Source organism: Ranitomeya imitator, chromosome 6 (assembly GCF_032444005.1).
Source record: "Ranitomeya imitator isolate aRanImi1 chromosome 6, aRanImi1.pri, whole genome shotgun sequence".
NCBI classification, from domain to species: Eukaryota; Metazoa; Chordata; class Amphibia; order Anura; family Dendrobatidae; genus Ranitomeya; species Ranitomeya imitator.
In genome coordinates, this window is record NC_091287.1 from 41,033,169 (window position 1) to 41,049,438 (window position 16,270).

Sequence of the window (16,270 nt, forward strand, 5' to 3'; positions counted from 1 at the left end):
GAAATCATCCTGCATTACAATAAAACAAAAGGGGTTGTAGACAAAATGGATGAGATGGTGGGAGAATATTCATGCAAGAGGCAAACAAAACGATGGCCTGTAGTACTTTTTTCAAATATGCTTGATGTAGCAGCCCTAAATTCACTCATCATTTATACAGAAACTCTTCCAGAATTCCATGCACGGAGGAAGGACAGGAGACGCCTATATTTGAAGGACCTTTGTCATGAACTTGTGATGCCTCACATGATACAGCGAAGCGACGTGAAAGGCTTGCTAAAGCAAACTAAAGAAGCAATGAAACAGTGTGGCGTATAGTTTCAGATGATTCCAAGGCCAGGAGAAAGAAAAAGAAAGCGCTGTTTCATGTGTCCAAGAAACATAGAAAGGAAAACTGAGAGATTTTGTTCAATTTGTAAGGAAAATGTCTGCAAAGAACATTCTTCCGAAAAAATAACTTGTCAAAATTGTTCAGAAGACCAATATAATAGAAAAGAAACATAATAGAAATGTAGCTGCAGCTAGTTTGGTATAGATTTATATGCGTTTTTGTGTGTTTTTTCATATGTTTGCGTGAAATTTTGAAAAAAACAAACTTTTTTTGGTGTTTTCGGTGAAAAATTATAATTAACATTTTGTTTACTAATCATATTTTATTTAGCAGTTCTAAAATAAACTTGTGAAAGTTATATAAGTGTGTTTTTCCATATGATTTGCATGGGGGCCTAAAAGGCCCCCAATACGTTAATGTGAAGATTTCTGATGTCACGCATACTAGAGTTAACTCCCCAGGAAATAATATTGGGTTCTAGTGAGAATGTGATGGTGAGGGTGTGAGGATATGGCTCACTCACACAACCGTATTTCGGGCCCAAGTGATCAAAATCTGTGCGTGGAAAAAAAAATCTGAAAATCGGATGAGACTTTTCCATTCAATGATATAGGTGCGTGAAAAAAATTATATGTCATACAGGCTCACAGTAGAGCATCCATTTTTTACAGATACATTGCAATTCCGTAACATAGTAAACTATAAATGGTCTTGTAATTAATGACTGCCTCTGTAAAATAGCGGATTGCACGTAAGAAAAAAATGGATGTAACTTCTACAAATTTTTTATACATTTGTGTTAACCCACCCTATGGAGTGTGTGCTAGACGCAGGAACTGAGTTTACTCTATACAGATCAGTTGTCCGCTGTCTTAGGGTATGTGCATGCAAAGTCTTTTTGAGGGGGAACCTACCTAAAAAAAATGTTAAAAAACACCAAAAAGATTGAACATATGCACAGCAATGTAAACTTGCTGTGCATATGTACAGTCTGTTGAGTTTTTTTGCAACCATATCAGTCTTCGAAAGCTGTGAAGCGGCCAAAAGAACTGACTTCTCAACTTTCCACTTGTAAGTAGCCACTATGTCATACATGAAAATTCGAAAAGAAAAAAGCCATTGGCAAAAGGAGACTCTTCAGGAAAAACACCACTGGCGTTTTCCTATAAGGTCGTCTTCTTCAAAAGCGGTGCAGGCATGCAAGCGTCTAAGGAGGCCGTGGGCACATACACTTATATCGCTACCATCTGCTTCTAGCTGAAATCACTGCTGTATAACAACTTAAATATGAATCTTTGACTGATAAATAGAGCAATGATGGTGGAGCACCTGTATCTGGCACCCAACAACCACCCGTAATGCAATCATGTGGTGTCGATGGGTTGCCATTGCAGCCAGGGGCCTAACCACGTCACAACATAGGACATATACTGTATATACGTCCTGTATCGTGTTCACATCTTTCATGCAAGCTCTGGAGATGAGCCCTAACCAGTTAAATCTCGATGTCAATCTCTGACAGGGGGATCTAACACACCGGCAGGAAGTGCGTCATTATTCCCACCCATCGGCGCAGGTGTCACATGATCAGAGGGCGCAGATGGGTTATCTTGACAGAAGACCCCTTTGCTTGTCATTGTGAATCTCTTGTGAATGCCGGGTCGTGACCAGCGTTCATAGGAGATCGTCATTTCTGCTATTCATAGCAGGGCTGAAGCACTGTTATGTATAGCACAAGCGATCGGATGATCACAGCTTCAAGTCTCCTAAGGGGACTATTAAATCCAGAGAAATTAAAAAAAAATAAAAGTTTTTAAACATGTGAAAAAAAAACACAAAAGTTCAAAATCGCCCCCTTTTTGCCCTACCAAAAATAAATACACTTCAAATATACACATATTTGGTATCACTGCATTTGTAAAAGCCCGATCTATCAAAACATAAAATAAATTAATCAGATCAGGAAAAAGCGTAACGAAGCGCCATAAGTTTTTTTTAGCTGTTGCAACATGGCAATAAAATGCAATACGAGGTGATCAAAACATTGTATGTACCCCAACATGGTATAAATTAAAACGTCAGCTCTGGGCGCAAAAAACAAGCCTTTATATAGCGCCAGATTGGAAAAATTGAAACTCTACGGGTCTCAGAAAATGGCATCAAACACAAAAATGTTTTTCAATACAAAATTCTGCATTTTTTTTCACCACTTAAATAAAAAATAAACTTTACATGTTTGGTATCTGCGTACTCATACTCACCTGGAGAATCATATTGCCAGGTAAGTTTTACATATATAGTGAGCACAAAATCTTAAAAAAACACAAGTTTTTCTGTTTCTCAACTTCTTTAAAAAAATGTTTGTTTTTTCAATACGTCATATAGTGCCATTAAAACTTATAACTAGTGTTGAACTATACCGTCCGATACTTGAAAGTATCGGTATCGGATAGTATCGGCCGATACCCGAAAAGTATCGGATATCGCCGATACTGATATCCGATACCAATACAAGTCAATGGGACACCAAGTATCGGAAGGTATCCTGATGGTTCCCAGGGTCTGAAGGAGAGGAAACTCTCCTTCAGGCCCTGGGATCCATATTAATGTGTAAAATAAAGAATTAAAATAAAAAATATTGATATATTCACCTCTCCGGCGGCCCCTGGACATCACCGCGGGTAACCGGCAGGCTTCTTTGTTTAAAATGAGCGCGTTTAGGACCTGAGGAATGACGTCGCGGCTTCTGATTGGTCGCGTGCCGCCCATGTGGCCGCCACGCAACCAATCAGAAGCCGCGACGTCATTCCTCAGGTCCTAAATTCCTAGAATGAGGAGTTTAGTGCCTGAGAATGACGTCGCGGCTTCTGATTGGTCGTGTGGCGGTCACATGGGTGGCACGCGACCAATCAGAAGCCGCGACATCATTCCTCAGGTCCTAAACGCGCTCACTCTAGGAATTTAGGACCTGAGGAATGACGTCGCGGCTTCTGATTGGTCGCGTGGCGGTCACATGGGCGGCACGCGACCAATCAGAAGCCGCGACGTCATTCCTCAGGTCCTAAACGCGCTCATTTTAAACAAAGAAGCCTGCCGGTTACCTGTGGTGATGTCCAGGGGCCCCTGGAGAGGTGAATATATCAATATTTTTAATTTTAATTCTTTATTTTACACCTCACTATGGATCCGATACCGATACCCAATACCACAAAAGTATCGGATCTCGGTATAGGAATTCCGATACCGCAAGTATCGGCCGATACCCGATACTTGCGGTATCGGAATGCTCAACACTACTTATAACTCACTCAATAAAAAGCTGTCATGTGTGCCTATGTTAACAGAAAAATTCAAAGCAGCTTGAAAAACAGTTGCAAAAATGAAAAATGAAAACGCTGTTGGCTCAAAGCTCAAAATAGCCACCTCCTTATGCTATCAAGTAATATTTTGCCATAAAGTCACTACTGCTCTAAAATCTTTGTATGACGGGTTATAAAAACAATGTTGCTCATTAATATTGTGTCTTAATTTTTTGGGGACCCAAAAATAAAAAAATTATAGAGTCAATGAAGACAAAGTAAAAACTTTCATTTTTGTAGGACAAACCCCTTTTTAGCTAGAACATTGCATTTATGACAAAAATGCAAAAAAAATTCTTGATATATATCAGATATGAGGCAACTGTTAAAGAAAACTAATTTGCAACATGTCAGGTTTGTTCTGGCGTACACACTTCACACTGCCGGATGACAGAAATATGTTTATAAATGGCAACCTCTTACTTTTTATTAACACTATTGCACATTTTATTTAGCATTGGGTTCAGTCAAAGTAATTCCGGTAAGGTGGGTTTGATAGAACATCAACATTACATGATCATTTTGTTCTGTAGGAAAAAAAAGCTTAAACATAATACAAACTGGTTATAAATGGAAAAATGGTAACAATTCCTATAACCGAGGTATATTGCTGTTTTTTCCATTGGCACGGAGGAAAAATCCCAATTTCTAATTAGGCAAACATAAAGGTTATGGGCCTTCTTGCATGGACTAAAATGCACTTTTTTGATTCTGGTTAACATTAGTGATAAGCGAATATGCTCATTACTCGAGATTCTCTGAGCATTTACGGGTGGTCTCCGAGCTGCAGGGGCACTTACGGAGTATAAACCCTTGCGTTTCTCAATGAAGATGTTTTTGCATTCCAGAACTTGAATGAAAGGCAATGCATTAATTTCGTAAATTTTAGGATTTCTGTTTTCAATACATATATTAACTGCCTTTCAAAGGACACTAAGCTGCATGCTGAGACAGTAATAAAGCTACATGACAGATGCCTCGGGGAAGGTGGTATCTGTCTTCTGCCGTCTGGTTCTGATTAATTTGTTTTGCAAATACTGAAAATCAACAGGTCACCCCTGCCGAGAGGTTCTGTCCCATGTTAAGTAGCTATTTCCAATAAGCTCTTCCCTGGTCAAAATTGACCATTCTGCCACTATAAATGTTTACCCGTTCACTTAATACAGCTAGAAGAAAAAAGTAAGTTTATTTTTTGGAACTATCGTCATTCTTCCACTGATTACTAATAAAATGTGATCTGTTTGTTATATCGCCATTACGAGCAAACACAACGGAACTAAACTAATAACATATACATTTGTACTGTTCGTATCTTTTATAGCGCAAGGAAAAAGAGAAAGTAAATCTCTGTATTAATGAATTCTCTAAAGCTAATTCTCAAGAGGTATTGCCGTTGAGTAGATGACATTGGAAGCATGGGTTTCTCATAGGACTTACCCATTCAACGAAGACACACAAAGCCTGATTCCTGACAAACCTGTTCTTATAAATATTGGGGTGAACTCTATTTCGAGACAAGAGACTTTCGAAAGAGAATATCTTAAGAGAAGTAATATAGAGATGCAAGAAGTCAGTAAAGGATACTAAATAAATACTAAGGACCTGAGTGTACATCGATTTACATTTAGACAAAATGTCTACCAATGGAGAAAATCTAGGGCTGTCGCTACTCTTGTTAATTGTTAACAATTAATTGTTAATAGGATTGAGCTTCCTGCTAAGATCATTCTCCAATGGGCAATAATAAAAAATAAAAATTGGATAAGGCATAACACTAGGTTTACAAAAGCCAAAATGAAAACTTTAAACTTCATGTGTCCAATATTAAAAAAAAAACACTGAATGAGAATGGGGTGGATGAAAAAATGACATGAATTAAGCCACTGCTATCGGAAAAAAATCTTCTCATTTTAGGATTGCCCAAAATCTAGCACTTGATGTTCAACAAAGATTTTAAGAAAAGGTTCAATTTCTACAAATTAAATAGAAAAATGTTTTTCTATCTACTAGCTAACATGGTACAAAGATATATATCTTTCCTGTACAAAAGAAGAAATGCACAGCACTAGCATTGGTGGAAAATTAACACTGCACACAAGCATTACTGTGTTGTGAAGCCTGGTGGAGGGAGTGTCAAGGTGGACTGAGTGGCATGGTGGAGGGAGTGACATGGAGGAGGGAGTGGCATGGTGGAGGGAGCGTCATGGTGGAGGGAGCATCATGGTGGAGGGAGCCTCATGGTGGAAAGAGTTGCATGGTGGAGGGAGTGTCATGGTGGATGGAGGGTCATGGTGGAAGGAGTGTCATGGTGGAGGAAGTGTCATGGTGGAGGGAGTGCCATGGTGGAAGGGGTGTCATGGTGGAGGGAGCATCATGGTGGAGGGAGTGTCATGATGGAGAGAGTGTCATGGTGGAGAGAGTGTCATGGTGGAGTGATGGAGGGAGTGTCATGGTGGAAGGAGTGTCATGGTGGAGGAAGTTTCATATAGTTATTAAGGTTGAAGGAAGACTTTAAGTCCATCTAGTTCAACCCATAGCCTAACCTTACATGCCCTAACATGTTGATCCAGAGGAAGGCAAAAAAAAACCATGTGGCAAAGAGTAAGCTCCACATTGGGGAAAAAAATTCCTTCCCGACTCCACATACGGCAATCATGAGGAGGAAGTGTCATGGTGGAGGCAGTGTCTTGGTGGAGGGAGCTTCATGGTGGAGGGAGTGTCATGTGGCGGGAGCATCATGCTTTGGGACTAATTGCATCCTTGTTATCAGTGTGGAAACCATTTATTCAAAGGTGTATTAGTACATTTTACACAAGAATGCGAGAGTAGAAGTCCTTCACTGCAAGCTGACATTGGGTGATTCAACAAGACAATGATTCAAATCAACCAAATCAATCAGCTTGTGATTGGTCGCGTGACACCCATGTGACCGCTCACGCGACCAATCACAAGCCGCGACGTCATCGAAGGCCCTTCAGGCGCTCATTCTTAGGAAGGAAGGCTGCCGGTGAGAACCAGGGCGCGTCCGAGGGTGAGTATATCAATATTTTTTTATTTTTATTCTTTATTTTACACTTAAATATGAATTCCGATACCGATTCCCGATATCTTAAACATATCGGAACTCGGTATCGGAATTCCGATTCCAGATCAGAAGATCGCCGACCTCATGGCCGACCCCACACAGGGGTCGGGTCGGGTTTCATGAAACCCAACTTTGCCAAAAGTCGGCAACTTCTGAATCTGGCCGACCTGTTTTGCTCAACCCTAATGGCAAAGTCAGAATCTTGACCTTAACCTTGTTGAGATGCTGTGGCATGACATAAAGACAGGTCTTGTATGTAAGATATCCCAGAAATATTGATGAGCTCAATCGCATTTTCAAGTGGTTCACAATCGCACTTCGGCATTTTGCAAATTTTATTTGCAGCTTTAAGAAACTTTTCCTGAAGAAAAGGGAGAAAATCGGTACCTTTACTAGTAAAATAATACATTTTTATTTTGGATACATTAAAAAAGTAATCCCATACTGTAGAAAAATGCAGGTATGTAACCAAAATAAAGATTTATTATTTTGTCAGTGGAAGTTCCGATTTTCTCACTTTTCTTCATGATTGCTGATCTTCACCAGTGGGATTCGGCACCCATGGTATGAAGCTGACCCAAGCATCAATACTATTGAGACATGGTAAGCTCACAATTTTTTGTTATCAGTAGCTTCTGTTGGAGGTGATTGTTGCTAAAGTGGGATCAATGTGTCATTAGATTCAAGAGTGCAAACAACTAGCGCAAAGAAGTTGAAGGGAACCTGTCACCAGAAAAAAAACTCTATTAACCTGCAGATATGGGGTTAATCTGAAGCTTAATAGCGTTACTGACCTACCTCGCATCTGCATTTAGCCAAACGCTGCGGGGAGAAAATGAAATTTATTCCCCCCCTGGCAGGTTCCCTTTAATGAATTTCCCCTCCCCTATAATGATAAAAGATAGCTTAGAGCATGTACTAAGGTGGGCTTAGGACCTTAGCACACACAATTTTTGCATGGAGTTCCTCATATGGGGACGGGTCATGGTTTTGCAGGTCCTTCTCATAAATTCTTAGCATAGCCTTCCTCACAGACTGACCAGCTCTCCTGCTCATGAAAAGCTAGTGGAGGAGAGTGTGACCAGACCTGTCCACCTGCCTCCTCCAACTGAAAAAACCGCTTTCCCATTTGCCGTATTTTTCAATTTGGAGGAGGCTGATGGACAGTTTGGTCATGAACTCCTCAACCAGCAGCCATATGGTGGACAGGAGGTCTGTGCAGTCTGTGAGATAAAGTATCCAAGATTTTTAAGAAATTAGCCAGTAATTCTGAAGATATTAAGCTTTAAAAATGATGTTAATGACGGAATATTTACCTCTCGGTTATGCAGCTCCATCAAGACTCGTTTCCACTCCAGAACGTTGTGCGGTGCATGTTTTCTCTATGGAAGAATCGTTTTAACTAAGACATCAATATAAAGTAGCTTACAGTATGTATTGTGGATTCACGCTGGCTAAAGTAAGATCCCCGGCAGAACCCTATGGAGTTTTCTGGCTTTTCTGTAACAGCGATGCTGTCTTTACCATCACGCCATGAGAATTAACGAAAAATCAAATGCTACAGAAACATCAGAAACTTTGTAATACATGATTAAGTCTGAAGTGCCATGTGGTCTGAAGCATGCAAGTTGAAATAATTGAAGCAGAATGAAATAACTGGTGCAGATTTGATTCACTGATTAATTTACCGATCCATATTCACAATGTTCCCAGGTTCTGCTCTTTGTAACAGTCACATTAAGCTTCTTTAATTGATTTTGAAGTTCCTCTGTTAGAAAATGCAATGCTTTCAAATAACTTCTCTGTGTTCTCATTCCCTTTTTTTGGTGACAGGGTCCACACGTCTTTTTTAACACCATATAGACAAGCGGACCATTGAAGAACTTTCATTTCCTAAGAAATACCTAGAGGCAATAGAAGAGAAAGAAGCGGTAGAGAGTTTAACGGCTTCAGATCTCAACCGCAAATTCTGGCCGACATTTCTAGTTTGTGATGCTTCCTATCATAGGCTACAATTAAAGACTTTAAAAAAAGAGAGAGAATTTACTTTGACTGCAAACAAACTCTGTGTAGTCTAATCCTTCAGTTATTTGGGGAAATAACCTTACCTGTTCCCTTTCCCGCACTGTCTGCCTTCCACTGTAAGGTGCCACTGCTCCATTTCTATATGCCCACTTGTTAAAGAAGCCCTCCTCCTCCCATCAAAATTTTTATACTCTTAATATATTGCAATCATCATATTATATAAGCTGTGTACTTGCAATTGCTTATTTTGCCTTTCTATCCAGCTAATTCTTCTCTTTTCTCTGCTCTATGTACAGGAAGTCTCTTTTTCCTGCATTTGTCATTTCCTTCTTCCATCCCTGAGATGTCTGCTTTCTCCTCCTCTTGCCAGGGAATTTTGACCGATGACTCATACAGAGAAATTTGACCTCCTGTTTGTTTTTAATCACATGATATCATAGACATAATGGAAAAGGGAATAATCAACTGGGTAGAAAGGCAAAATGAGCAATTGTAGGTAGACAGTGCTTTATTATTTGATGAGCGCAATATATTAAGAGGATAAAAATTTTGATGGGAGAAGGGCTTCTTTTATGACACTCAGCCATTATATGGTGCATGCAAATGAAGGTCCTGTTTAACAGTTGATTGCTTTGACCAGTCAGCAAACCAGTGGCAGCAAGTGTGGTGGCTAAAGAAGAAGATTGGAACCTTGTTTAAATCTTTGTTATCCATACTGTGTGCTCCTTGCCAGTTATTGGATTGTATTCCATGCTTTGACACATTTTCTGACCCAGTTTTGTTCTTCATTCCTCATTTTAAGTTATATATAACCACGATCTGGATGGGAGCATCATACCAGAAAGAGTTGTATGTTTTAGCGAGGACAACATGACAACTTTAGCAACAACACATACTGCACAGGCAAAGTCCGCTGCTACATCACTGTGCAATACAAGTGAATGGGGGCCACAAGGATACTGCAAAACCGACAAGCAAGTTGCAAAACATTCAATGCGGTTTGACTTTTTACAACTTGCTTGTCGCAGTTGCAATGCCATCCCATTCACTTGAATTGCACTAAGTTGTGGCCAAAATCACCGCGTTACCTTAGATCTAAATTAATATTGTTTGTAAAGTTTCTTAATTGTATTCTTTCTTATAACCAATAAAATAAAAAAAATTTCTATAAGTGTACTGAACCAGTACGCGTGGTCCTTATGCAAGCCAGGGCTGAGCTTTTTTGGGAATATCCAATATATAAATTGCAATGGAAATGCACTTGTCTATAAAATCACTTTTAGAAAATTAATCTTGAAGGGAAGTTTGGATACATACACTTCTACACATGTAGGATAAGTCTACAAAAGTTTACAAATGTAGCAAATTTATTCAATACAGAGTATACGCAAAAATGTAGCTCTCCTTCCCTTTTCTTGTTTCTGGTTACTCCAAATTCTCACAATTTCAAGGGATGTTAGCAAAGTCATTGACAAGCTGCAGTTTATGTGGCACCCCAGGAGTCCGGTACCACAGTGGCATTGCCTCCCTCAAAGGGGGTGATGTCATGCCTGGAAGCAAGGAGGGGTCCTCTAACCAGCTAAAATCAGTCTACAACATCTTTCCTACTCCAGACCAGAAGGGGGAGCTCTAACACCGGTTTCAGGGGAGCTTCCCTCTAAGTTCTGGCCTGGAGGCGAAGTTAGTCAATCTAGTCTGAGTCTGAGAGTGAGAGGAGAGGAGGGAAGTCAAGGAGAACCTGGGGAGTGGAGCTCTAACAAGGCTGACCCCAGAGCTGAGCGCTAACAAAACAGGACACCAGATGTTATGAAAGGCAATTCAGAATTACAATGGACATGGAGGTCAGAGCACATACAGTGAACTGACAATAACCCAAAATAATAGAACGAGCTCTGAGACGTGGGAACTCTGCAGACCGCAATCCCTAAGCCTAACAAACCACACTAAAGGTAGCCGTGGAGCGCTCCTGACCAGAACCTAGGCGCCTCGTCACAGCCTGAGAAACTAGCTAATCCTGAAGATAGAAAAATAAGCCTACCTTGCCTCAGAGAAATTCCCCAAAGGAAAAGGCAGCCCCCCACATATAATGACTGTGAGTAAGATGAAAACACAAACATAGAGATGAAACAGATTTAGCAAAGTGAGGCCCGACTAGCTGAACAGAACGAGGATAGGGAAGATAACTTTGCGGTCAGCACAAAAACCTATAAAAAACCATGCAGAGGGGACAAAAAGACCCTCCGCACCGACTAACGGTACGGAGGTGGTCCCTCTGCATCTCAGAGCTTCCAGCAGGCGAGAAAAACCAATAAAGCAAGCTGGACAGAAAAATAGCAAAAATAACATAAGCAAAACTTAGCTTTGCAGAGCAGCAGGCCACAGGAATGATCCAGGAAAAAACAAGTCCCACACTGAAACATTGACAGGAAGCCAGGATCAAAGCATTAGGTGGAGTTAAGTAGAGAAGCACCTAACGACCTCACCAGATCACCTGAGGGAGGAAACTCAGAAGCCGCAGTACCACTTCCCTCCACCAACAGAAGCTCACAGAGAGAATCAGCCGAAGTACCACTTGTGACCACAGGAGGGAGCTCTGCCACAGAATTCACAACAACCAGAGTCCTTGGCTGTGTGGGTGCTGTATGCCCCGACAGCCAAATCTGTGGGCAGGGAACTGCAAGCTCCCTGGCCACACTGAATGCCTGGAGGCACCGCAGTAGACCAAGAGCCGGGGCTGCCAGTGAAAAGGCAGTGCCCATGATAGGCTCACGCTGCCTGCCATACAGGTTAGAAGCAACTCGCAGGAAAGGGATTGTGCAGAACTTAAAGCAGCAAGGTCCAAGAGTATAGCGAAGAAGGAAGGCCTCCAAACCCACCTGGCTAAGTGGATCCCAAGTTGCTTGCAGGCTGCCTGGACCCCATCATCATCTGTTAGCTGTGCCCTGGACTGCACCTTCAACTGACAAGTAAAGGTAAAGGAAACTGCAATCCTTGTGTCCTTCAGTCATTTCCCACACCCTCAGTCCTGCACCCCATCATCTACAATCCCTTACCAATTATACAGGTAGCTCTGTAGCTCTGTAGCTCTGAGGCCCCACTCCACCTGTGGGGAGCAGAACTATCCCAGCTGCGTCACCATCGGCCCTAGCGGTCCCCTTAAGCAGCGTCGGCCATCCATTGCCGAACACCACCCTTCATTTCATTAATTTTATTGGATGCCCAGAGTCATAGACCGGGTCACTGCTGCCGTGACAACCCCCTGAAGAACGAGCGGACCCAGCCCGAGTAACCCACAGCTCTAACGGGCGCTCCATTTACGTCACAACCAATTGGTGACCTCATATTGATACATTCAGCATAAACATCTTTCCACTGAGTTTGCAAAATCATGTTTTAAAGCAGCTGACTTCACACTACTCATCCATAGTTCATGCTGCATATTTAGTGTACATCCTCTGTATCAGCCAGCAATGCTAGGGGTTATCTACAATGCTTCTGTGGTACCCCAGGAATCCGGATGCCACAGTGGTATTGCCTGCCTCCCGGGGAGGGTGATGCCATGTCAGGAAGCAAAAAGGAATTCCCTTAGCAGGTAACACTAGCATACAACACTTTCCTGACTCCAGGCCAGAAGGGTGAGCTCTAGACCCAGTTTCAGGGTAGCTTCACTATAATTTCTGGTCTGGAGGAGGAGTTAGTCAGTCAGAGCTAGTCTGAGGAAGAGGAAGCATGTGAGGAGAGGAGAACTGGGAGTGGAGCTGCGATTGAGCTCCCTCCCAGGATTGAGCACAAGAAACCAGACACCAGAACACAAGCACAAGAAACCAAAACTGTATGCCCCACATCAGAAACCAGAGGGCAGCAGATTGCAGGTCTCCTGGCCACCACTGACACCCGAAGGCACAGCAGCAGATTAGAGCCCGGAGTCACCACGAGAGAGGGACACCTTCATTTTGGCGTCACAAACAGGATGGACCAACCCAATAAATCAGGTCCTGTGCACGTAAAAGACTGTTTAACCGAGTAATCGCTGTACTGAGAAATTGATGCCATTACAGCGCCACACAGCACGCAGGAAGCAGAAGGGGTGTGCCATCGTGGGCGGCACCCAGAAGAAAGAGTGCGAAGTAAAGCTCTGGCGCATTCTGTTGTGAGCGGGTAGAAAGCAGGAAGCCCCGACTTGGAGACCAGAAGGAGTTCTTCCAGCCCACCAGCAGAGCAGCCACTGATTAAGGTAACAAAATGCAGGGCCTGGCTGAGGTTAACTAAGGGGGGAGGAACATGTCCAGCTCAGGTGGAGTGTTAGAGGCGGATGCATCTGCAGCCCCCATAGTACAGCAGAATCTGGCGGCAGATGCAGCCGCAGCCTCCAGAGTGCAGCAAGATCTGGCATCTACCACCAGAGTCCCTATAATGCCGCCATCAATGCCATACATACCGGGAGCAGCCTGGTTACCACAGTACACAGGAGAGTCACACACCCTAAGCGATTTCAAGGAGAGACTATGTAGCTTGTTCAAAATGTACCCCCTGTCTGAAGAGCAAAAAGTCAACATCCTCATACGTCAGTTAACTGGTGCGGCCCAGAGGGAAGTACAGTCCTGGCAGCACACTGGTAAAGACACTGTTAAACAAATCTTGGCCGGCCTGAAGGACACCTTTGACACCCGCAATGTTGCAGACCTATGTCTCCAGATCCAGGTGCTGACCAAAAGTGTGGCTGCACTAACCAAAATCATGCAGTCCATGCAAGTGTCCCCAAAGGAGAAGATCCAGCTGGCCTCCAGTCCAGGAGGATGCAGGCCTGAGGATCTGCCCTGGAAAAAGACCAGTTAGTGAGAAGGACACCCCGGTGCAGGATCTCACAACCTGCTACATAGACTTGTTTAAAATGTTATGTTTTGCACCTTGTACATGTTTGCACTTTTTGTATTTTTCTTTTACAGTTATTCAATGTTCACGCAAAGTAACCTCCCATAAAGGGAAGAAAAGTTGGTGTTTACCTGTGACAGCTGAAACATATTTCAAAAAAAATTTTGTATGTCATAACCTGTTATTTGTTTATGTTTTCCCAGTCAGGGAGTACTGGATTTAATGGGGGGAGATGTGGCACCCCAGGAATCCGGATGCCACAGTGGTATTGCCTGCCTCCCAGGGAGGGTGATGCTGTGCATGGAAGCGAAAAGGAATTCCCTTAGCAGGTAACAATAGCATACAACACTTTTCTGACTCCAGGCCAGAAGGGGGAGCTCTAGACCCAGTTTCTGGTCTGGAGGAGGAGTTAGTCAGTTGAGCTAGTTTGAGGAAGAGGAAGCATGTGAGGAGAGGAGAACTGGGAGTGGAGCTCCCTCCCAGGATTCAGCACAAGAAACCGGACACCGACGTCCGAGGTTTTGTGGGAACTGTATGCCCCACAGTAGAACCTGGAGGGCAGGAGATTGCAGGTCTCCTGGCCACCACTGACACTCGAAGGCACAGCAGCAGATTAGAGCTCGGAGTCACCACGAGAGAGGAACACCTGTAAAATTGCTCGAGCTCCCTGCCATGCGGGTAGTGTCCACCTAAAAGGACAGATTGAGAGAGGACCTTGTGTGAAGCCTCAGGCAGCAAGGGACAGAGAATTCAGTGCAGAAAGGAAGGCTTCCAACCCCACCTGGCTAGGGGGATTCTGAACTGCTTCCAGGCTGCTCGGATTTCAAGATCACCTGTACCCTGGACTGCAATTCCACCAGTAAAAGGTAAAGAGACTGCAACCCTATGCCCTCCAATTCTTTCCTGCACCTCAACATCTACAACCCCTCTTAGACTGTACTGGTAGGCCTGGGGCCTCCACTTCACCTGTGAGGAGAAAAACCATCTAAGCTACATTACCATCGGCACCAGCAGATCCCTTTAAGCAGCATTGGCCATCCCTGGCCGAGTACCACAGTTGGCATCATGAAAACTCCTAAATTAGACTTTATTTCCACTTCCATTCATCCCCTTTTATTGGATGTCCAGGGCCACGGACCGGATCACTGCCGCCGTGACACATCTTTTTAAGAACCGGCCCGGTACCAAGTACCCCATGGCCCTGGCAGGCACTCCACTTCTATTTGACACACAAAAAAAACACTTTTTTTTGCTATTGTGTTTCAATAGAAATTTTGCACTGTTTGTCTTTTACAGGCACTTTGTTTCCATACAAATTCCATTTTTGGGGTCTATGATCTAAGGTCATAAATCAGCTGGGAGCAGATCCGGGAGAGACAGATGAAAGAGTTACAATTTTTCCCATTGATCCATCAGAATGAGTTCACTGACAGATTCTCAAATAACTCATTCAGCAGCCAGCAATAAAGAGAGCAACGCAGAATATAGAAGGCAAAGATTGCAAAATTCTAATGAAACCCAATTGTGAAAATGACCTTAAGTCAGAAATACATGCATTTAAAGGGAATCGTCAGCATTTTTTTGTTATGTAATCTGAGAGCAGCATTATGTAGGTACAGAGACTCTGATTCCAGCGATGTGTCACTGCCTGATGCAATTTTGATAAAATCCTTGCTTTCTCTGTTCTAAACGTAGACGTGGTCAGTATTTTACACTCCGTATAACCCCGCCCACTCCCATGATTGGCAGCTTCCTGTGTTCATTGTGTATTCTCAATAAGCTGCCAATCAGTGGTGAAGGTGGAATTACACAGATTAGCTGGACTGACCTGCATGTGAGACCTAGTCTTGCAATGCTAAACTGCTGCAGATAAAACACTGATTGTATTGAAACTACAACACAGAAACTAAAAAGTGACACATCCCTGAAATCAGGGTCTCATGCCCTTTATTATTCTGCACTCAGATTAGATAGCAAAAGCCTGCTGACCGATTCCCTTTAAGTAAAACATAAAAATTGCTCCCAAAAGTGGACAACCCATAAAGAACAAATTCATATCCTCACTGTTTCTTATACAGTACATTGAGTCCTTTTTTTACAATGTGAGTCAACTGGTGATGTATGAAGTTGTTTAACAAAAGGCAGGGCACTTACAACATTTAGTTTTGTTCTAAAGCATCCATACAAATATTCAGGGGCTGGAAACAGGTGTGAATCAAGTTTGGCCTGTAGAAAATGGAGCATGGCTATCCACTATCTCCAAAACAGGTATTCCCAATATAGCATGTCAAAAGAAACCTTAGACTTCAGACTCCGGTCTAGGCAACAGAAACTGGTGGTAGCAACGGCGATCCACTATCCAAGTCGTGAAAGTCATGGCTCTTATGCATAGACATGGGGAGAACTTTTCTGAAAGGGGAACCGTCAAGATTTGTAGTTATCCCCTATCTCATCCAATCGCCTCCAAGACTTCTCCCGAATATCCCCCATCCTCTGGAACTCTCTGCCCCAACACGTCCGACTATCAACCACAGTCGGATCCTTCAGACGGAACCTGAAAACTCATCTCTTCAGGAAAGCCTGCAGCCTGCACTGACA